We start from the raw sequence: 22,821 nt of genomic DNA, 5'->3' as shown, positions 1-22,821 counted from the left end.
GAAAGCAAGGGAAAATGCGGCTTTGAACAGATGTATCTCCCATTCTGAGCTACACACCTCGTGCAATGCCAGCAATAAGGCTGCCAGCCGCGCCAGTCCTATGGGCCTTCTCGTATCCGCAGAGTGGCCCTGCAACCGGCGCCATCCCCTCATAGCCTTGCACACCATAAAGTTATTGGTGGGGTCTCGCATGCCCTTAGCCTGCTCAAAGAAGGAGACCGCCGCCCTATGTCTGCTTGCGGCTGCCACTGATCTCCCTTCCCTGTGCATGCATTCTAAATAGGCCGCAAAGCTGTCCTCCTGTGCCCACCTAACCTCCCATTCCTGCCCCAAGAAAGCGCGGTAAGACAAAAACGCCCCTTCGTAAGCTGTCTTGGTCCTGGGGGCTAGGCTAGCAACCACGAGGTCCTGTAATCTGGGGCACCAATCTGCCAGAGTACTGCCGAGAAGTGCGCTGGCGAGGGGTCTGCTGCAGGAAGATGTTCCCTGAAAACCTGCATTTTAAAGCGAGAAAGGGAGTCAGCTGCATTGTTGAGGATGCCTGGGACATGCTTGGCTCTGAAAAGTACATTCCATTTTAAGCACTGCAGCACAATCTCTTTTATCAGGCGCAATATGAACGGACAGCGTGCCCCCTGTTGGTTTATGCATTCGACCACTGTCATGTTATCTGACCAGAACACCACTGATTGGTTACATAGATGTTCTGGCCAGACCTTCAATGCCACCCACACTGGGAAAAGTTCCAGGAAGCCGATGTTGGCGGTCAAACCCCATGTTCTCCATTCTTCCGGCCACCGTTGGGCGACCCACTTGGTCCCTAGAATGGCGCCAAAGCCCACACTACCAGCAGCGTCTGTCCATAAACCCAACTCTGCTGATGTAGCAGGAGGACCTGACCACACTACCCTGCCATTAAAGTCCTCCAGAAATGCCATCCATATATGCATATCCTGGCGAACCTCAGCTGACAGCCTAGTGCGGTGGTGCTTCTCCCGTAGACCTTTCATAGCCTGGGCAATAGAGCGTGAGAATGGGCACGCCATTGGGATGACCCGCAGTGCGAAATTCAGTTGCCCCACCACTTCCTGCAGCTGCTGCAAGGAAACCTTGCCTTTACATAGGCATTGACGCAGAGCTGCCGTAAACCTAGACACTTTGTCCTTGGGCAACCTGAAGCACCCCCGTACTGAGTCAATTTCGATGCCAAGGAATTCCAAGCAAGTAGCCGGGCCAACCGTCTTCCCCGGTGCCAGCGGAACCCCAAAAGCCCGCATGAGCACGCAAAATTCCTGCAGTGCCCAAGCACACTCCTGAGAGTCCGCCGCGCCTAAGAACAGGAAATCATCCAAGCAATGCATGACCTGTTGGTGGCCCGTTGCCTGTCTCATGACCCATTCTAGAAATGAGCTAAATGTCTCAAAATAGGCACATGATATGGAACAGCCCATGGGCATGCATTTGTCCATGTAAAGCTTGCCCTCGAAAGTGAAACCTAAAAGGTGGTGGTCCATCGGGTGCACCGGGAGGAGATGGAAAGCGGATTCTATGTCAGATTTAGCCATCAATGCCCCTGGTCCCAGGGCACGCAATAAGTCAACCGCCTGATCAAATGAGGCATACTTTACACTACAAATCCCTTCATCAATCGCATCGTTCAAGGATGCTCCTCTTGGCGTGGATAGGTTGTGGATCAGTCTAAATTCACCTTTCTCTTTTTTGGGTACTACTCCGAGCGGTGAACACACAAAATTAGGGACAGGCACCTCCTGGAAGGGGCCAGCTCTCCTGCCTAGGGACAGTTCCTTGGTAATCTTAGCGGACACCACCGTTGGATTCTGTTTTACTGACAAATGGTTCCTGCAATTTGCGCTACCTGTGTAACCCACTGCCGGGATCCTAAAACCTTGTGAAAAACCCTCCTGAAGTAGGGTGGCCGCTGCGTGGTCCGGGTATCTATTCAACCATGGGATCAATGCTAACACATCTATTGGTGTGGGGGGGCCTGGCTCGTCTAACTTACTCTGGCTTCCCCCTTCCCCTGTGACCATGGTTGCCTTGCTTGGACCTGCAAGTTGTCTCGGGGTGGGACGGGTGACCACAGACTGCACATGCATGTCTAAATCTACAGGTGTCCTGGGCCCTTGTGCAGGTGCGCTTATTAAAATCCCAGCATACCCCTTTCCTCTCTGACCCCCCCCCCAATTCTTCCCCGGGACCTCATTCCCCTGGGTTGACCGAAAGGGCTGTTGAGGCCTGGCAGAGAACACCCTGACTGAACTGGTGGCCTGAGATGGGGCTGTGTCACCTGAGAACTGCTTGTGCCAGGACATAGAATCCACCTTGTCCCACGCCAATGATGTGTCAAATTCCTTGGCCTTCCTGAAATTAACATCATACTCCTTCAACGCATCCCCAGTGTATTGGTCGCTCCACCCCACAATCCTGCTCTGGTAGCAAGCCATTGCTGCCTGCACATTTGGAGGGCGTTCTGCCGTGATAGCCGAAAGGACAGAAAAGGCCCTGATCCAATTCTTCAAAGTCTCATCTACCCTGAACCTGGAGCACTGTGCCCTCCATTCACTTGGATGCATCCATTCCTTTAGTACCTTGGCCTGCTCCATTTCCCTATTGTCTAGCAACAAAGAGAATATGTATACATATTTTCCCGCCCAAATCAACTCCTTCACTGCCTGGGACACATGTTGCCCCAAGTTTTCACTCCTGGATGGCACTAAGCCGTCCCCCAAGAGAGGCAACGACACTTCCTTACCATTTACGGGCACTTGGGTCGGTAGAACACTATCATCATTCGGCTGGGCGGGACTGGAACCTGTAAGGGAAGAAGATGAGGGCACCGCACTACTGTCCGCCGCTGTTGCAGCTTTAATCTTCTCTACCAACTTTTCCGCTTCTGCCACATGATCAGATGAGGCAAAACACACACCCCCCTTCTGCAGCCACGGCAGCAAGTCCGCTATCCGAGATACCAATTCTGGAGGGACTGAGTCTAGGTTACCAGCTGGGACTGCAGGCGCCACTGGGGGCATGACCGGTGGCACAGGTGTAATAGGCAAGGGGGCGGCCGGTGGCGGCAGGCCCGTGACTGGGATCAGTACCACGGATGAGGGGGCAGGCCCCGCAGGTGGGAGCGCCGGCGGAATGGCTGGAGCCGGTGCCGCGGGAGCTGGAACTACAGGCATAGGTGTAAGAGGGGCCAGGACCGCAGGTACGGGTGTAATAGGTACCGGAACTACCGGCTCAGGGGCGGGGGCAGTGTACCTGGGCTTCTTGGCCTTAGACCTCTTAGGCGGGGTAGCAAAATCCCCCCTTGGTAAGGGGGCCGCCCTCTGGCGAACAGGCCTACCCGATGGGCCAGGGGAATCAGCAAACCTCTCATTGATGCGGGCCTCCAATTCATCAACCTTCCCCAACCGTTTGTTAATGTCACTCATTTCCCGCATCATGGCCTGCATCATAACTTCCATCTTGGACCCTCCTTTACCACCCCTTGGCCCTGGCATGTTAAAAAACCGCTGCCTACACTCCTAGTGTCACAATTGAGCGTACGTGTGCTTTGTACCTTCACCAGATGGAGGATGTCCAGGGGGCTGTAAGCACCATGCAACGGCAACCGCAACGCCACCGGCTTATCCGGTCTTGTCAGGGGTGAGTAAACCTAGCGTAGACCCACCCGGCGTCTACCAGAAGCAATGAAATGCTAGCCCCCGTTCTCCTCTTACCGACCACTCCTGCGTACTCCCAGCCGGTATTGTGCCCGCAACCGCGTCCGAAGTCCACCTCCTTGGGCTGACCAATCGATATGCAGCACTGTTGTCTTAGATTGCCTGTAATAGAAAATGTATCAATACCTGGGAGTATGTGGGAGGAGCAGGTATTAAACAATTATGGAAAGAGGATTGCAGTATTTGGAAGCTTGAACCCTCTTTTCAATCACCCCCAAGGCTGCCTTCAGCTATATATCCTAACTTAAATAAGTATAATTGAAGCCTTGGTAAAAAACCACCCCTGCTATTTAATAAATGTACAAAATCAAATAATCACTGTTCTTGGTCTCCCATCCAGGGGCTACCCTGGTCGACCCTGCTTCGCCTCCCCTTGCACGCTATGCACTGGACAAGAATTTCTGCCCGATATCTACTGCCGGCAGGGGGCGCTGAAAGCGCAGGAAACAAAGTTACTCGACACACCAAGCTGCGCAACTGAATTAAAAAACCTCGACAATATAGTGAGCGTCGTTCCCTGAGGCCGGAATACGCTACAGGCTACCGGCCTCACTCCCGGCCCGACAAATACCTCAAATCTCAGGAAACTGCGTGAAATACGAGTTGCAGACCACTCCTCTGAGCGCACGGGCCCCCCGGTTCTTGTGCTCCAGACCCGCCGACACCGTTCCTGGCTGCGCCGGGCGACCCCTGCTCCCCCCGGTGTTCTCTCGATCCGTTGGCCTGCAGAAAAAAGGAGAAAGCGCGCCGACCCTGCTCCTCGTTCCTTGAGACGACCCACGCTGCTTCTCCCGAATATCCGACGGCCTGGAGAGGAAAGAAAAGCAAAAAGGTCACTAGAAACAAGAAGCCCCGAGCGCGGGGCACGACACGCTGTGGGGGAGCGTCCAGGGAACAAGAGGGTCTCCCGGGCGCTCCCTGCTTCTTTATCCGTAAGGGGCCCGGGGGGGGGGGTGGCTACGCCCCCCACCCGGCCCCTCCTGCGGCCCGCCCCCTGACCCGGAAGTCCTACAATGACATCCGGGCCAGGGAGGGCGCCACCCAATCGGTGGTGAGGTGCGCCCGGAAGGGCACGCCCCACCACCGAGAGGCACGGAGGGGGAGGCGGTCGCCGCGCCACCATGCGGGCGGGGGGACCAAGAGCCCCCCTTTTCATTTTGTTCAATTGGAGAGAGGCACTATCATATAGCAAGAGCGAGGAGTCCAAAAGGCACCTAACCTCATCATATGCACGTTCTATAAAAACATAGAGTACGTTTTCATCAGACATGGCCCATTCAATCTGAAAGTCCTAGGGTTCTACATAGAGGATGGATTCCACCTGTTGCAGGCCGGCAAGCAGATCTTCCTCAGCAACACAGATGGGGATGTAGGACCAGCAGGCTTGCACAGGAAGGCTTGAAGACTGGGAAGAGAAAAAGGGGGAGCCACAAAGTGCCCTTTTAGTGTCATGACAGAAAAGGCACTCAATCTCTAGTCTACAGAGTACAGATCCGCTGGTCACAACATGGCCCAAACAGGGTAGAAAGTTAAACCAGAAATCTGTAGGGCAGTGGTATTATAGAAACAATTAAGATTAAGGCCACATACACAATTGGGCATGAAGGAAGAAAAATGGAGACCAGATTGAGTTTTGTGTAGGTTTGTTCAAGATCATGTACATTATGTTTCCGCATAAACTTGTGTAATTTCCAGCATTTCATGTTACAATTGCTATGCACCCAAGGTTACGCCAAGGTTACGTGAGGGGGGAAAAAAATGAATTTTGTTAGAGTAAAATCCCTGTGAGTAGAGCACTTGAACAATGAAAACTGAATGGGAGCATCTGTTCTTGTCATGTGTGAATTCATGCTATTCTTAATCCTAATTTTTGCACAATTTCATATCATTTCATGTACTTTACACAAAGACAATTATGAACTTTTTGCCCTGCACAGTAATTGTTTTTTTGTAGAGGAAGGTGTTCATGGCTGAATGGCCTGATTGCACAGATTCTATGCTGAATGCAGCTTACACATGTCAACACAAGAATGTTCACAGTATGTTTTTTATTTTATTTTATTATATGTTTTGTATAGCGCTAGCTGGACCCAAGGGTATCAGAGCGCTTCACATCAGGTACAATAATGCGCCTTAGCGGCGAAGGCAGAAATCACATCTGGTAAACCTAAGAGCATTGCATATACCATTACTATACAGTTCTTGCAGGAGGGTTGCGGCTACGGGGTATGAAGCAGAGGAGTTCCTTTGCTGATTGCGAAAGGGGATTCCATCAAGTCGGGCGCGGTGTGGAAGAATCCCGGTGATTAAAATTCTGAGACAACTGATCTTTCGACCACAACTGGGAGGTGGTGTGTTGTTGAGTTTTTTCCGGCGTGTCCTGTGTTCTTCCCATTAAGTTCAGGTGCACTCAAGGAAGAGGGCTTTGAGTAGGGTCTTGAATTTCGGGAAATAGGAGGGGGTAAATGAAGTTCAAGATCTTGGGTGCTATTCCCTCAAAAGATTTACTTGTGGTTTTGCGTTTCCGAGATTTGAATGGAATGAGAAGGAGCTAGTTTGAGCTTCTGACATTCCTGGACTGGCCGGCCCTTTTGAGTTTTGCGGCCAGGTATTCTGGGTTGCCTGTGTGAAGGGCTTTGTGCGTAAGACATGCTGTTCGGAAGTTGTCTCATTGTTTAATTGGGAGCTATTTCAGCTCCTTGAGTGCGGGAGAAATGTGATCGAATTTCTTGGTTCCTGTGACCATTCTAGCTGTGGCATTGAGGGTGGTTTCAAGGGGTCTAGGTGAGATTTGGCTGATCCGGTCAGGGCTGCAATTCCATAGTCAATTCTGGAGAGCACTAGTGCTTGAGTGGCCTGTTGAAGGTCTTTCGGAGGAAGGAAGGCTTTGATTTTGTAAAGAAGTTTCAGATTGAGAAACGCGCTTTTGGGGGAACTAGAAATTTATTTTTTCATGTCTAGTTTGGGGTCTAGGGTGATACCCAGGGACTTTACCGAGTCTGTTGGCGTGAGGGTGCCATTGAGGGCATCGACCGCTTTGAGCCATTCTTCGTTTTGGGGGGTTTCGTCTCTGTTGGAGATGAGTAGAACTTTAGTTTTCTCTTGATTACGCTTAAGGTGGTTGTGTGAGAGCCATTGTTGAACCTCTTTGAGCGTTCCATTTAGTTTGTGCATGTCGTCCATGGAGGTGGTATCCAGATATAGCTGCGTGTCATCCGTGTAGAGGTGGAAGGGGATGTTGGAATTCCTGAGTAGTGTGGTGAGGGGTTCCATGTAAATATTGAAGAGTTGGGGAGAGAGTACTGACCCTTGTGGGACTCCTCTGATGTCGGGTAGTAGGTCGGATTCAAAGTTTTTAATTTTTATTCTTTGCCAGCGGTTGCGTAGAAAGGAGGTGACCAAGTTTAGGACCGTCATTTCCATGCCTGCTCTTTCTTGAAGGACATTGAGGATCAGTGTGTGATCAACTGTATCGAAAGCGGCTGATAAGTCTAGGAGAATGAGAAGGCAGCATTGGTCTGAGTCAAGTGATTTGTGTAGATCGTGTATGACATTTAGGATTGCAGTTTCAGTGCTGCATCCCTTTCTGAATCCTGATTGGTGAGGGTCAAGGAGCTTGATGTTCTCCAAGTGTTGGGTTAACTGTATCCAGTATTTTGGATAAGAGAGGTAGGTTCGACACAGGTCTAAAGTTGTTCATATCCTCCGTGTCTAGCCCAGGTTTTTTTAGTAGCGGTGTGACTTGGCTGCCCTTAAGGCAGTCTCGGATACTTCCCGAGCTCAGCCAGCTGTTTATGATCTTGCACCAAATTGGGGCTAGGATGTGTTTCAGGTCTTTGGCCAGGTTAGTAGGAAGCTGATATAGGGAGTGGGATGACGGTTTGGCATTGGCGATCAGATTGACTATCTCTGCTTCCTGAATGGGCGTGAAGACGGACCAGTGAGTGGGTACGTTCCCTGGGGTGCTAACCATCAATGCTGGCGTCTTGGTCTCCCTATGAAAGGAGGGATTTGTGCTGAGAGAGAGATCGATCTTGGCGATTTTTTCATTGAAAAAGCTGGCAAAGTTGTTGCATTGATCCGTGGAGGCCACTAACTCAAATGTATTTGGTTTGGATGTTTGGCTTCTGATGATGTTTAAGAGTTCTTTGGGTCGATTTTTTGCATTGTCTAGAGCGGAGCAGAAGAAGGAAGTCTTTATGTTCTTGATGTGTTTGTTGTAGTTTCTGCGTGCTAACTTGAGTTGATCAAGGTGATGGGCAGTGGGATTGCTCCTCCAAATTCTTTCTAGGGATCTGAAATGACGTCTTTCATCATTGATGTCAGAGGTGAACCTAGATCTAGAGGTGTGTTTCTGTTTTTTTTTAGTTTCAAGGGCGCCTGGCGGTCTAAGGTGGCCGTCATAGTTGGAATGGTAGAGAGAGGTAAGATCTGTGGTTGAGAGGTACTTCGTCGTGTTCGGGAGGAGGGTGCTTAGTTCTTCTTCAAGGTTGTTCCGTGGGACTTGAGCAGTATTCCTAACCCATGTGGCAGGAGCTTGTTTTATGGGTTGAGTTAGGGCCGGTTGGTTGATATGGAAAAGAATAATGTGATGGTCTGACCAGTCTACTGGAATGATGTAGTCAATAGTGATAGTATTTTTGTCCGCAATGATTACGTCCAGTATCGCTCCTCTGTGGTGCGTTTCTTCTGAGCAGTGTTGTATCTGATCATTTTCTAGCAGAAGACTGTTGAGGGATTGAATGAGCGGGTTATTTGTTTCATTCCATCTTATATTGAGATCGCCCAGGATTATGCTTTTGGCGTTGTTGAGCGCGCAGTGGGTGATTAGGTCAGAGAGCTGCGCTCCAAAATCCTTGGAATTGCCTGGAGGGTGGTACAAGAGATGGCAGAGTATCGATCTGTTCGCGCATGATTTAGCTCTGTCGGAGCAGCTCTTCCTCAGTTCCGGGGTCTCATATCTGACACAACAATGCTTGCCCAGATTGACAGATAGAGCTGCAGGGGAGAGTCCTTCCTCATGGGCAAAGGACAGAAATAGGACCAATCACAATGTGGCTTCAAATTAAGCCACACAATGATTGGCCATGGTTTTAATATGCCCGCCTCCATGAATTTTCTTAGAAACGAATGCACGAAGTTTGCTAGAAACAAAAAAAGGGCAGGGAAAATCCTAATTTAGACATGGCTATTAGTCTGTGTTTTTACCCTTTCTGATTAAAGGCAATTCCACAGCGCCTAATGATTTTAAAAAGTGTTGTATTATCAACACACTAGCAGCCCGTCCCGACGTTGTCCAGGTATGAATTGCTGCCGGCCAGTAGTATATTGTTTTGTAGGATTTCGTTTTGATAGCATTTCTTATCTGTGACAGGTCTGTGAAACGCTCCGATTCACAGTGTACTGCTGATGCACTTAAGAGTGCACGTTCTGTAGTGTGTGAACTCGTGTTTCCCTACTTTATTTTTCCTTGCAATATTATATAGCGCGAACTCGACAACATGGCATGAGCACAATTTACATTATTGAAGAACACATTTATTTGTGGTAGGCACGGGGAGACAAAGCGATTTGCCTGGAATCACAGGATGTTGAGCTGATGCCGAGATTCGAAGGTAGCTCCCCAGCTCTAAAGTTCGCAATTCTAGAACTTGTGGCGGGAGGTGTGTCTAAAAGTGTATGTCGATGCTGGCCATCAATGAGAGAGACCTGTGCATTTTTCAAATGGGTGGTGAAAAAATATGAGTATGTTGCTGGAGATATGGGCCTCCGTGCCACCAATGTACTTACCGGAGGAGGGTAAACACCCATTATTCCGCAACTTTCTTTCCGCATACCATCACTCCGCATACTTTCATTACGAAAGTACCATGACTCCGCAATGCCATTATAACGCATGGCATTATATTTTATATGCTTTTGCCACGCATACATTTACAATTCGTTGTAAATGCATGAATGGTAAAAGCATGTTTTTTTTAAATGTTTGGATAAGGTAAGTATGGGTATAGGGGTATATGTTTTGGGGTACTGAGGTATATGTTTTGGGGTGTTTGAGTATTTTAAGGGTTCAGATATAGTTTTGGGTTATGGGGTAAAGGGGTAGTTTTAGGGTTTAGGGATAAGTATGGGTTTTGGGGTACCGGGGTATTTTTAGGGTTCAGGGCTAGGTTTGGGTTTTGGGTTATAGGGGTATTTTTAGAGTTCAGGGGTAGGTTTGGGTTTTGGGGTACAGGGGTATTTTAAGGGTTCAGGGCTAGGTTTGGGTTTTGGGGTACAAGGTTATTTTTAGGGTTCAGGGCTAGGTTAGGGTTTTGGGGTACAGGGGTATTTTAGGGTTCAGGGGTAGGTTTGGATTTTGGGGTACAGGGTTATTTTATGGTTCAGGGCTAGGTTTGGGTTTTGGGGTACAGGGGCATTTTAAGGGTTCAGGGGTAGGTTTGGGTTTTGGGGTACAGGGGTATTTTAGGGTTAGGGGTAGGTTTGGGTTTTGGGGTACAGGGTATTTTTATGGTTCAGGGCTAGGTTTGGGTTTTGGGGTACAGGGGTATTTTTAGGGTTCATGGGTAGGTTTTGGTTATGGGGTACAGGGGTATTTTAAGCGTTCAGGGCTAGGTTTGGGTTTTGGGGTACAGGAGTATTTTAGGGTTCGGGGTAGGTCTGTGTTTTAGGGTACAGGGGTATTTTTAGGTTTCAGGGCTAGGTTTGGGTTTTGGTGTACAGGGGTATTTTTAGGGTTCAGGGCTAGGTTTGGGTTTTGGGGTACAGGGGTATTTTTAGGGTTATGGGGTAAGTTTGGGTTTTGAGGTACAGGGGTATTTATAGGGTTCAGGGCTAGGTTTGGGTTTTGGGGTACAGGGGTATTTTTAGGGTTTAGGGATAGGTGTGGGTTTTGGGGTACAAGGTATATTTATAGGGTTAAGATGGGTTAGTGTTTAAGGGTGTTGGGGTATTTTAAGGAGTAAGGGTGGGTTATGATTATGGGGTGCAGGGGTATTTAAAGGGAGCCGGGTGGACACCCTGAGCTTGAATGTACAGAACCTGTGAAGAAAAAACAATGAAATATTGGGCACAACGCTCGCTTTTTTTTCCGTAATCCTGCGCCCCGCACACGCCCCCAGCACATGCCCACAGCACACGATATGAGACATGGCATGAAGGGCGGAACGTACCACACACCCCCAGCGTTTATCACGCCCCAAGCACACGCCCACAGCACAACGCAGACACGCCCACAAGGGACTACTTTGCTGGCACGGTTCTTTTACCTTTTAAATGTATATGGTGAGCGTCTGCATAGCCTATGTCCTTCTGCTGCAACTGCCCTTTCCAACGCTGTATTGGGTGTTGTGATTGGTGCTGTGGTTCCTGAGATTACCCGCCTCAAAGTCTTGGGCTCTCTCTTTAATATATTAGTATGGATTTAATATTGCTGGTCTACTAGCTCTTAGTCACCTCACAGCAAATCAGTGCTGGTGATGGTAGTAAACAGCACGAGTGCCACATAAGCATTGGTTGGAGCATGTAAAGCCAGCACTCCAAGGGAGACTAGGTGGCAGCGCTGCTTTTCACCAGCTGCCTACACAGCGCAGGTTCAAGATGTAGAATTGTCCATGCAGGGCTGGACACAGTAAGAGACCTGCCCAACCTGGCATGTTCGCTGGACCTATCCTTAACCTCAAGCCTACTAATCAGACAAAGCCTACGAGTATGCCCTGCCGAAACAGTGCCGCCATGGACAAGGTATTTCAAAAACAAAAACAAATAAGGGACATAATAACCACATGGGGCGGCTCTGAGGGGTCCATGGGGCAACACGCTCAGGCCCCTAAGGAGCAACAACCGCTGCTTTAATGACCTTACCAACATGGGAAACACTACGTAGCCCTTCAAACATCCTAGTTTTTCTTGCAATACCCCACACGTACTACTTTTTGTACAAAACTTGATCAGATTGGCTTTCTCTAAAGTGCTCCATACCTGCCTTATTGTCATTCATCTATTCAAAACTATCAGCACCGTTCATTAAACTTTTAACTCTCTTTGGGGAGCCCAGCATATGAGGGAATTGCCTATCCTAGAGACATACTCTTTCCCCGAAATAAATATTTATACAAACTATAAAGTAGCTGTTGGAAATGGCCCTTTTTGCAGGGTTATCTCCAAACGTTTTGCTTTTCCCTCCTATTTTTTCTAACTTGTTTGTGTTGGTTTTAGGACTCTGGGCACTTCACCACTGCTAAGCTGTGCTAAAGTGCATGGCTCTCCATGTAAATTGTGATATTGATTAGTGTTTCCATGTTTGGACATTTGATTTACCTGGTAGCCCCTAGTAAATTGCACTGTGTGTGCCAGGGCCGGTAAATCAAATACTACTCTGGGGCCTGTAGCACTGGTTGGGCCACCCCCGTGAGTAGCCCTAAAAACGGTAACTCAGACCTGTCATTGCAGAGTCTGCGCGCAGTTTGTAACTGCCATGTCGACTTGGCCAGTGCACACACTTGCCAGTCCCTAACCTTCCCTTTTCTTATATGTCAAGCACCCCTGAGGTAGTCCCAAGGTACCCCTGTGTGCAGGGTGCAATGTACGTGAAAGGTAGGACATGCCCTGGTGTGTGTGGCATGTCCTAATAGTGAATTACAGCCAATTGCGTTTTTTACTATTGCAAGGCTACCAGTTCGACAAAGGACAGAATGGGAGGTTTGTTTATAACATCTGATAAACATAACTGGCCCAGGGAACTTGGTAAGAAAGTACAATTTAGTATGCCTGAACTCAGAATCTAAAGATGCATCTTTTAGTGAAGGTGATTTTTACATTCTGCGTTTTAAAATACGACTTAGAAAGTGGCTATTTTCTTGCTCAGTCATCCCATGGGCCTCTGCTGGAATGCCTGTATGAGTTTTGGATGACAGAACGCTGGGGGCCCAAAGGGGCTTCAGTTAGTCTAGGTAGGTCAGGAAAGGGCTGAATAGACCTTGGCTGCGATGGGGAAGGGGGCAGAGATTTTCTTGCTCCTCAAAGGGCCTGGTCTGCCGCTGACGATACCTTCTCCACCTCCTACCAGAAAATCACACCAGAGAAGGCAGAACTGGTTCTGGCAGGGCACAGACACCCTCTGACTGAAAGATCAAAGAATTTTTAGATACAAATACTGGGTCTTGAACTTTATAACTCTTTTGGACCAAGAAGGCTGCCTAGAAGAAGAGCTGGAGAAGCAGTGGGGGGGGACTACCACTTTTTCTGTGTGCTTTGCTGTGTTGGCCTGCAGTGGCTGCTTCTGTATTGGACAGTGGAAGGACTGGACTGAACATTCTGCAATATTTTGTGGGTTTCTCCAAGGGCTTGAGGTAGAGCTTGCCCCCTGTTAAGAAATCTCAGGAACTTCAAGCTATTCTGCTCTCAGCACTGAAGACTGTGTGTTTTGTGCTGCAACAAAAGAAAAGGAACTCAACGACGTCTACAACGCCACTGCTGACTCCGTGTCCTGAAGGCACCGCAGATGGCACTGCCACACCGCGACCCTGGTCTTACCGATGACACCTGGTGATGCTGCCACCAAGCTGCTGCTCGCACCGTGACCTGTGGGTACCCCACTCCGCACTGCCACGCTTCACGACGACACCTTGGCACTGCAGAGTACACCGCCGCACCACGACCCTGATCTCACGGACGACACCTGCTGATGCCGCAACGAGCTGTTGCTTGCACCGCGACATGTGGGCACCGTACTCGGCACCGCCTTGCATCACGACGACACCTTGGTATCCCCAATGACGACGCTCCACGCCAAAATCGACACAGTTGCTTGCTAGGAAGTTAAATAGAGGCACATTGGCCTATTGATGCCGGGGCCATCGAATTCAGTTTGTCAGCCAACGACAGCGCTTCAGTAACGATGACGACCGATGATTGCACCGTGACGAGCACTGCCTTCATCTCGCACCGCAACCCTGGTCTCACCGATTACGCCATCTGACGCCGCCACCGAGCCGCTGCTTGCACCACGACCTGAGGGCACCACACATTGCACTGCTGCACTTCGCACCGCAGCACACAACGCCTACCAGCGCCCCTGACTCCCACAGAGAGGAGATCAACCTGCATCGCCTGTGACTTGGAGGGCCCGACGACTCCTGCACCGACCTTTGGAACCGACACCTGCTGATGCTGTGTTTTCAGAAGCTCAATGAGGTTGCCGACGCCCTGCATTTCTAAAAGGTACTGTTGCGGGTCTTCCCGACACCGTAGGATTTTGTTGCTCACGACGCCGTGATAGCCCTGGACAGAGCTGTTGACATCAAGGAACTGTTGTTAAAGTGTATTTTGACAATTGTGGAATTTTATCATTTTTGGTCTTGCCTTAAGCATATAAAAATATTGGATATTTTTCTAAACTGGTGTAGTGTCCTTTTGTAGTGCTTACACTGTATTACTGTTGGTTATGTGCAAATGCTTTACACACTGCCTCTAAGATAAGCCTGACTGCTCGTGTCAAGCTACCAGGTGAGTGAGCAGGGGTTATTGTAGGAGTGTAACTCCCTTATCCTGACTAGAGAGGTGGTTTCTGTCTGGTTCTGGAACATGCCCTAGCATGCCAAAAATCCAATTTCTAACAGTAGCTCATCAATTTGGTGGGTTTGTTGCCATACCCTATTGGTCGAATGTCATGTTTGAACAATTTCACACTCACTTTTAAATCTCTTATATAAATCCCTTTTTGGCATCTATGTAATCATTGCATCTGAGTTAAACAACATTTTTACTGCCTCATTCTCAATTTGCACCACCTCCAAGGAACCTTGTGCATCTCGCCCAATGACTTTGTAGAATTGCTTCCTTAAAGCAGGCTTTTCTTACCAACTGAAGTTAATTTACACACATTCAAAAGTGTCCCTTCTTATCACATGCCTCACACACCTCCTTCCATCCTACACACTCTTTTCAATTAGCCATATGCCCAATCACACCACTTTTGAAGCATTTCCCTTGAAAATATTTTCTGTTTTTCTCTTGAAGCATCTTCATTTTCTTAGATTTCCCCTGCTGTATCTTGTTATTTTCACTCTTTGAAGCTCCTTTCCAATCGTGATCATTGAACAAATTCACACAGGCCAGGCTTTGTACATAAGATTTGGAACTGCAATAACCTCAGTAAATATGGTACTGTTTTTTGGCAAACACTCTCTTGAGCCCTGTTATAAATGAGGGTGTTTAGTTGGCAGAGATATGCACCTTGTCCAAGAAGAGAGTCTTCCTTCTAATCAGGATAAGAGAGTTACCAACCTTGATAAACCCTACACAGCCCCTTGGTAGCTTGGCAAAAGCAGATAGGCTTATCTCAGAGGCAATGTGTAAAGAATTTGTACATAACACACACCAGTTTAGAAAAATAAAGTATCTTTCTCAAAACCAAACAAGACCAAAATAACACAAATTCAACATGTACAGCTCAAAATATGACTTTTAAAAGGTTTCAAGCAATTCTGTAAATAGAAGTCTATGGATGTGTGATTTTTACACAAAGTAACTCAAATGCATCAAAATCCACTGGGCAAAACAGCCGCAGAGGAGGGAAGCATAGCAAAATGCAGCAATGCATCAGCTTGTGAGTCCTTCATGAGGCGATGCAACAGTTCTGTATCAAATTAGGACAGTAGAGGGAAGTGATGTGTTGATTTCCCAGGTGATTCTGGTTTTCTGGAGCTGTATCAGAAAAACATGCCGCACAGGTGTGATGCATGAGAACATTCAGGCGCTTTGGTAGCTGCGTGGATTTCTATAGACGCTAACCGGTAATGTGTCACTTCTTTTAAGCCACACGGTGGGGCATGCATTGGTGTGCAGCAGTTTTTCGTCTGTGGGCAGGCGCTGCATCAATTTCTATCACCGTATGGGGCTGTGCATCAGGAATTTCCCACTCACAGCAGTGCTAAATCAGAACATTTTGCAGCAAGAAGGGTGAAGTGTTGATTTTGAACATTTCTACAGTTCTTCACAGGTTTCTGTAGCAGAAACAACCACCAAGGGCCCAGAATTGGAGTAGGCACCCCCAGGCACGTCAGAACTCCCAGCAGTTGAGCTCAAGAAGGCTGTAGAAGAAGTCGTTGTGTCCCTGAGACTTCAGAATAAAAGACTAACACACACTAGCCCTTGGAGACTCTTCTCAAGAAGGTTTCACACCAAAGTCTAGTTTTTGTCCTCTCCTTGGCAGAAGCAGCAACTGTAGGCCAACCCAGCAAAGCAGCATGCAGCAAAAGCAGCAGCGGCCCAAACATTAGGGTGCAGGAGTGCCGCCCCCAGCCACCACCCTCAAACAAAACCATAATAAATTGGGTATTAAACCTGTTTTGTTATTATCTTTTTGTATCTACTAGACACGCCCCAAGACTCTGATGAGTCTTAGGGGCAGGTCCAGGGGATGACAATGCTGATCAGGGAGTGGTAGTGCACTCCCTGCACTGCACATGAGGGTTTGGCCCTTGTTTGTCTAAAACTAGACGGTGAGTCCTCAAGCAGGCAGAGGCACACAGGATGGTTGAACAAGAAAATGACCACTTTCTAAAAGCGGCATTTTCAAACACTCAATTTCAAAACTGATTCACTAAAAGGTTATTAAATTCTGAGTTTAGAGAGCCTAACACCAAATCTCCAGCTGTTCCCAGTCGAAAATTACACTTGTAAAATGTTACAAGGGAGCTATGGAAGAGCCAGTCTTTGCAATAGCAACAAGCATTTGCGCTGTAATCGGTCTCACCTTTGGGATCTTATATGTATTTAACTATGCAGCACATTATCCTGGGTGAAGAAACATCTACTGTTCTTTAACATGGAGGGAAAGTGACAACCAAAATGCATGGCATGCCAACTATGGAAAAAAATGGAGAGATATATTGACTTTCAGTGGGAAATGGTATAGTCCAAAGCTCTGTTTTTATTATGAAGGCAGGGCCTTCGGTGGTCATGTCACTGAAAATACAAGATTAAAAAAACTATATATTATTGTCTACGGGTGTTCGTGGAAGACAATTTTTTGAGGGGGGATCTAGAGAATGCTAAATTTCTAAATAGATTCTTGTATTTTACTGACCTCTGCTGGTGATATCAAGGAAGTTAAATAGAGGCAGTTGCCAGAATTCCATCAGCAGAAAGCAACTCTGGTATTTTACTGACTTCTACTGGTTGTTTTCTATCAGGACAGTTAAATAGAAGCAGAACATAAAAAAAGTCCCTAAGCGGAAGCAAACAAGTCCTAGGGCTGATCTCAAGAGCTCACAAAGTACATACACATATAAGTATATACTAAAGGATATACAAGAGGTTTTGAATGCTCGACGTAAAAAACAAAATTGACAATGTTTCACTATTTGGACATTTAAAACACACAAATGCATGTCCTACTTTTCACACACGCTGCACCCTGCTAATGGGGGTACATTGAGCTTACCTTAGAGGTGACTTAATGTAGGGAAAGGTAGGGTTAGGGCCTAGCAAGTGGGTGCACTTTCCAGGTCGACATGGTTGTTCAAAAACCGCACAGACACTGTGGTGACAGAACTGAGACACATTTGAAAGGCTACTTGTGTGGGTGGCACACCCAGTGGTGGTGGTCCACTAGTAGCATCTGATTTACAGGCCCAGGGCACACACAGCGCACTGCACTAGGGATTTACCGGTACATCAAATATGCTAATCATCGATAACCAATCATAATCACAATTTAAACAGCCACTGATCAGCAGGGGCAATATGCCGAGCACACAGTCAGAAATACATGACTCACCCTTCCTCTGCATATGTTTTTTTATAGTGATATCTCTCAAGAACCATTGACCTTTTAGAAGAAACTAAAGGTAATTGTTCAAGAGATATTTCATCTCATTCTATTCAATTAAATGCAAATTGTATTGTATAGTTAATAAAATCTGTAAAAATGTATGTACAAAACAGTGTAAGTAAACACACCCTTCCAACCAGAACTGTTAAGCGAAAGAGTACACCTTTACTCTGCCCTTAAAACTATTTCTCAGAGTGAGCTCGAACAAGGAGTAAGATAAGTTTTGATAAAATCCTTTGAGGTGCTAAAACTGAAACAAGGGAAGAGGATAAAAGCAAAGTGGTGAGTGGTTGAATTGCGTAGTACAAGATGTTATAGTAGTTGACAGAGGGGGGTACCTAGTTGGGTTTGTGTGTCCATGGGTAATGGCATTGGTCCACCAGTGCCAAAAGAGGCTCCTTGGACTAAAGTACTTGGTTACGCTTGGGGCAAGAGAACAGTGCGTTGGTTGCTAAGTGTGGTAAGTTCACCCTGGGCTAACTCGTGGGAGCAACAGACTTATAAAAACAAATAGGCATATCCTCATGTTCCCCCCTCTACCCCCACACACACAGTGATGGGGTTTCTGCATGCAGTGGTCACTCAATAGTTTTTGGGTAAGAATGGTACTCAAAAAGTACTTCGTACAGTAAGTAGGCCACTCTTGGGTCCCACTTTCGGGTTTCTGCTTGCATTAATATATTTTTCATACTCGATCAGTCCAGACGCAGCCTCAGAAGACAACTCAGGTAGGTACTTGAATATCTGCTCTGCCCAAATATTGTAGCAGCAGAGATTTCCTTCCTGCAATTATCGACGTTCCACACTCCCTGGTGTAATGCAATGATTCTTTTTTCCACCTTCTTCACGGTTAAACTTGATCACCAGGAATTAAAAAAATGAACAGGGAAAATGGAGGTAGATTAACATTCTGCATATTCGAACACTAAACTAATATATGATTCATACAAGTTAAAGTTCCAGTATGATAAGACAGTATGTGTAATAGATAATGTATCTGCACCAGTATTCAATCTAATCCCCGATCACCAATCTGAAAGACAAAATTATAATCACAAGAAAATAAAAGGGGATAAAACTATGTTTGATCAAAACTTTAGTCCAGTTAAGAGGTTTTGAAATATCATCCAGCTTAAATGACTTCTTCAATGAGCCCTAGATGATGGCTCCAACATTTCCCATAATAGTTTCTCCACATAACTCTAGCCTGGTGCTTTTGTACTATCACTGTGGTCCACCCCAAACAATCAAGGCAGGAACCACCAAAAGCCTCACAGGACTTACAGAAATGTGAGGGACTTAACCACGCCCAGACAGCTTTGACACACCGTAGAAGAGCATGTTGAGAGGAAGATGGTGCAGTCACCAGTAAGGAATGTTCTTGTGAAGGCTATGCATACCAGGATGCAGGGAGCAGAGACAAGCTCTCTGAGTAATGCACAAGAGAAGTGATAAAACCTTGAGGTGAGTCAACAGTGTGTGAGAAAGAAGCATGTGAAGGTGTTGTGAAGCAGAGCCAGTTTAATGATCACTGTCCAGCCACCTTGTCCTTAATCACAGTGTATGTGCAAACAGTAATAAGCAGAAAAGGAGAAGAGATAAATACAACCCCCCATCAAGTACTTGAACATACTAAGCCGAAATGAAAACATCAGGAAACTCGTGTATGCATTGCTTAGTCATGGAAACTTGTCGGACACTAGATCACTGTAGTTCTCCGTGTACTTTACACATACCGCTTATAAATAGACTTCAAAAGGTTAGCAATGTAGAACACAGACTTGCTGTTAGGGAAATGTGGGTCTTAATGCTCGTTGCCAGAGAATGTAGTTGCATTGCAGAAGAAGGATTTATTCAATGGTCCAGAGTAATGCACCTCGTCCAAGCAAGAGTAAGACCTCCTTTCATCTTTCCCCACACCAACTGCTTTCCTCTCTTCTCAACAGAATGCAAACACATGACTTAACTAAAAATTCCATTACAGAGGATACCACAACATGCTTTGGGTGAGTTACAATGCACTCTTAGAAGGAACTGAGACTAAGGATTCCAGCACCCATTGTGCGCATGTGAGGTGATTTTCATTCATATGATACTCTTTGGAAGGTACTATCCATGCCCATTTAATTACATTTTATGAGGATTATTTAGGGTAGGTCAGCCTGTTTTAGGACTCTCTAGCTATGTTTACTTAATTGGTTAATATCTTTATAATACGTGTTCTTACTCAGCATTTAACAGTGGTTATATTAAAAGTATACTACTGAGGTTCTTCTCACAGTCTTGAAACGTCAATTTGATTTTTAGGGTATATACAGCAGTTATAGAATTTTCCTCATACCATTTTCCTCTGAAAGTGAAATAAATGTGTTTTTCATTGACCTCTGAAAAAATGGCACCTGAATCTCATCGGTATCCTAAATCTCAATGTTCTTCTTCTGCAACTAAACAAAAGGGGTAAAGAAAAATACCCATTCTACTATTCTACTATTGCCTCATCGAATTCTCCAATCTTAGATACTATTCTGGACAAAATAAGAGGATTGGAGCCCTTTGCAATGTTATGAACGATAAATTAAAGCAAATTGAAGACATGAGTGTTGATGGACACAGACTCTTAGAAGTGGAATTACAAATGAATAAAAAACATGTTATGTAGAAGAAGATAACGAAGATGGAGAAGGAGGATACACAAGTTCAAAAGCACTTTGAAGATTTGATAAATCATAATCCATGTAATAACCTTTGTTTATATGATCTCCCAGAAAGAATAGTGTGGTCATTTCTGCTGGTTTTGTTGGACATATCTAAATCACACGATTCACAGAGATCATTATCTTGGTCTTAAATATAATTATCTTCTAAGCCATGGAGGATAATTATATTATTGGAATGCAATAATCTATCATGAGTGCGTATTGCAACGAAACAAAACAGGAAATTATTTTAGTCATGACAAAACATTTAGATTTCTCTGAATCTCTCTACTGCTAGCAGTGCCTTTAAAAATTTTTTATTTTCACCCCCTTCCTTTGCTGAGATAATTGAACATTTATTGCAGCATCCTTCATACAAGCACCTGTAAATTTACTTATAATGGCGATTCCAAATCCTTTGAGTATCCTATAAAGTTAAAAGAATATTTTTGTGATTTCCCCTCTTAATATATAAACACTTTCCAACAAACAATCACAATTTTTAATGATATATTGCATCTGAGCCTGAATTTTTCTTTTTCCTTCATTATATATGTGCCAATGATCATCTTCCTATGTCGCTATTTCATGTATTCTTACGCTGCCTCCTAAGATCTGGGTTCTGTCCCTTTATCTGCCACTATCCTATTTTGATCTTACACATTTATTCTTGCATGCTACCTTCTTATTTACTATCTTGTTCTTTCTCTCTTATGTTTCTATTTCACACTTTTATCTTTTTGCATGCTTTATAAATAACAGTTTTTCCTATTTTTTTCATTGGGTATTGCCTAATAATATATCTTTATTGTATTTGTAGTTGACTAAATTCTGTTTCTCATCCTCATTTTTTTCCTTTTCCCACGACTAACAGTGTCTCATGGAATGACTGTGGACTGGGAATCCTGTCAAGTGTCAAAAGGTATTGTCTTATCTATCTAAACTTAATACTCAATTCATTTAGCAGGAAACACATTGTAATGCAAATGAATCGCAGAACATAAAAAGATGTTCTGTAATGGGCAATGTTGTTTTTCTCTCCTGCAACTTGGAGGAAATATGAACGTGCTATTTTGTTCAGTAAATCACTGAAACATGTTATACTATCTCAAGAATGTGATATTGATTGTAGCTGAGTTTTGGTTATAACTATTTCATTTTTTGGAAGAGTGTTATACGGCACTGACCGCTGCACAAGAACACAATATGGCGGCGGGTACTGGAACATACAAAGAGGAGGTCAGTGCAGCAGCATGGGAGATAAGTTGGAAGGAAGACGCTGATGAAACCCGGAAGGACGAGCCAAGGGTGGAGCCAAGATGCCTGAGCTAGGAGACGGATATCGGAGGAAGCCACCAGAGAGAGAAAGGTCAAAAGCGAGACCCCACAAACAGCCGTATAAGAGCCAAGGGACAAACACCACGCCTGCCTGATGAGCGTCCCGCTGCTATTGCTGGTGCCCCCGCAGGAGAAGCCATTTTTACACCCCCTGACACGACCCAGGAGGGTCGTGGTTCCAGGCAAGTGTCTACCCTTAGTGTGACAGCATTACTCCACTGGTGGTCGAGAGGTACACGCTGAACAACTGCACCACTGAGAGGTTATTGCACGGGTGCAGTGAAGGGAGCACAATCCCTCTCATAGACACCACACTGTAGTGACTGTGTTCTTTGTTGTTTTATTTTTTTATTTTGAAGCAACCCTCTCCACCAAGAGCATGATTGAGGGATCTCTGAAATTACAAAGCGGCCGCCATTGAAGAGGACTTACTCCCAAGACGCCGACCTAAATTGTCCAAGGCGAAGACCATTCCCCTGTTCCCCATCTTCCTCAGCCTCTGACAAGGACTTAACAAGACTGTTCCTACAATATTGTACCACTACTCAATAAATACAAGGAACCAAGCCATATCCTCTTGCCTCACAAGTCTCATTTGCACCGCGTTTCATCTGTTTCATCTAGCTGAAGCTGATACTAATAAAAGACGGAAAGTGAGGGGGGCGAGAAGGGAAGAAGGAACAACCAGTACCACAGTAGGAGCGGCCAGTCCAACAAGAGGATTTCAATGAAATGCATGATCTGCTTTGGGATCATAGATCTAAATTTAAATTCAAACCCAATAAATCTAAGAAAGATTTTAAAACAACACATGCACCATGTTCATTATTTGACTTATGGCGATCTTGTCTCCCAGATTTATTCGAATAATTATTTCTTTCCCTATTTCAATGATTTTTAACCAGAATAAATGATATATGTGTCTCCCGTTCCCTACTACATTGCTTCTTCCCTTCACCCACAAGTTACCTTTTCATATCTGATCATGTTCCTGTCATCTCTAGTTTTGATACACTTTCCGATCTCCCCCAAGATCAAACATGTAGTGACTTAATAACTATCTCGTATCAGATAAGGTTTTTATTACCACATTTAAATGTTTTGTTGCTCTCAGCTATCTGTTATTGCAAATGTGCAATGCCCACACATTTGTGGCTGTTTTTTTTTTTTAATCTAAATACCAATTTACTATGCCCACAAAAAC

This window comes from Lissotriton helveticus, chromosome 7 (genome assembly GCF_964261635.1).
Source record: "Lissotriton helveticus chromosome 7, aLisHel1.1, whole genome shotgun sequence".
NCBI lineage: Eukaryota > Metazoa > Chordata > Amphibia > Caudata > Salamandridae > Lissotriton > Lissotriton helveticus.
Note: the sequence above shows the minus strand (reverse complement) of the source record.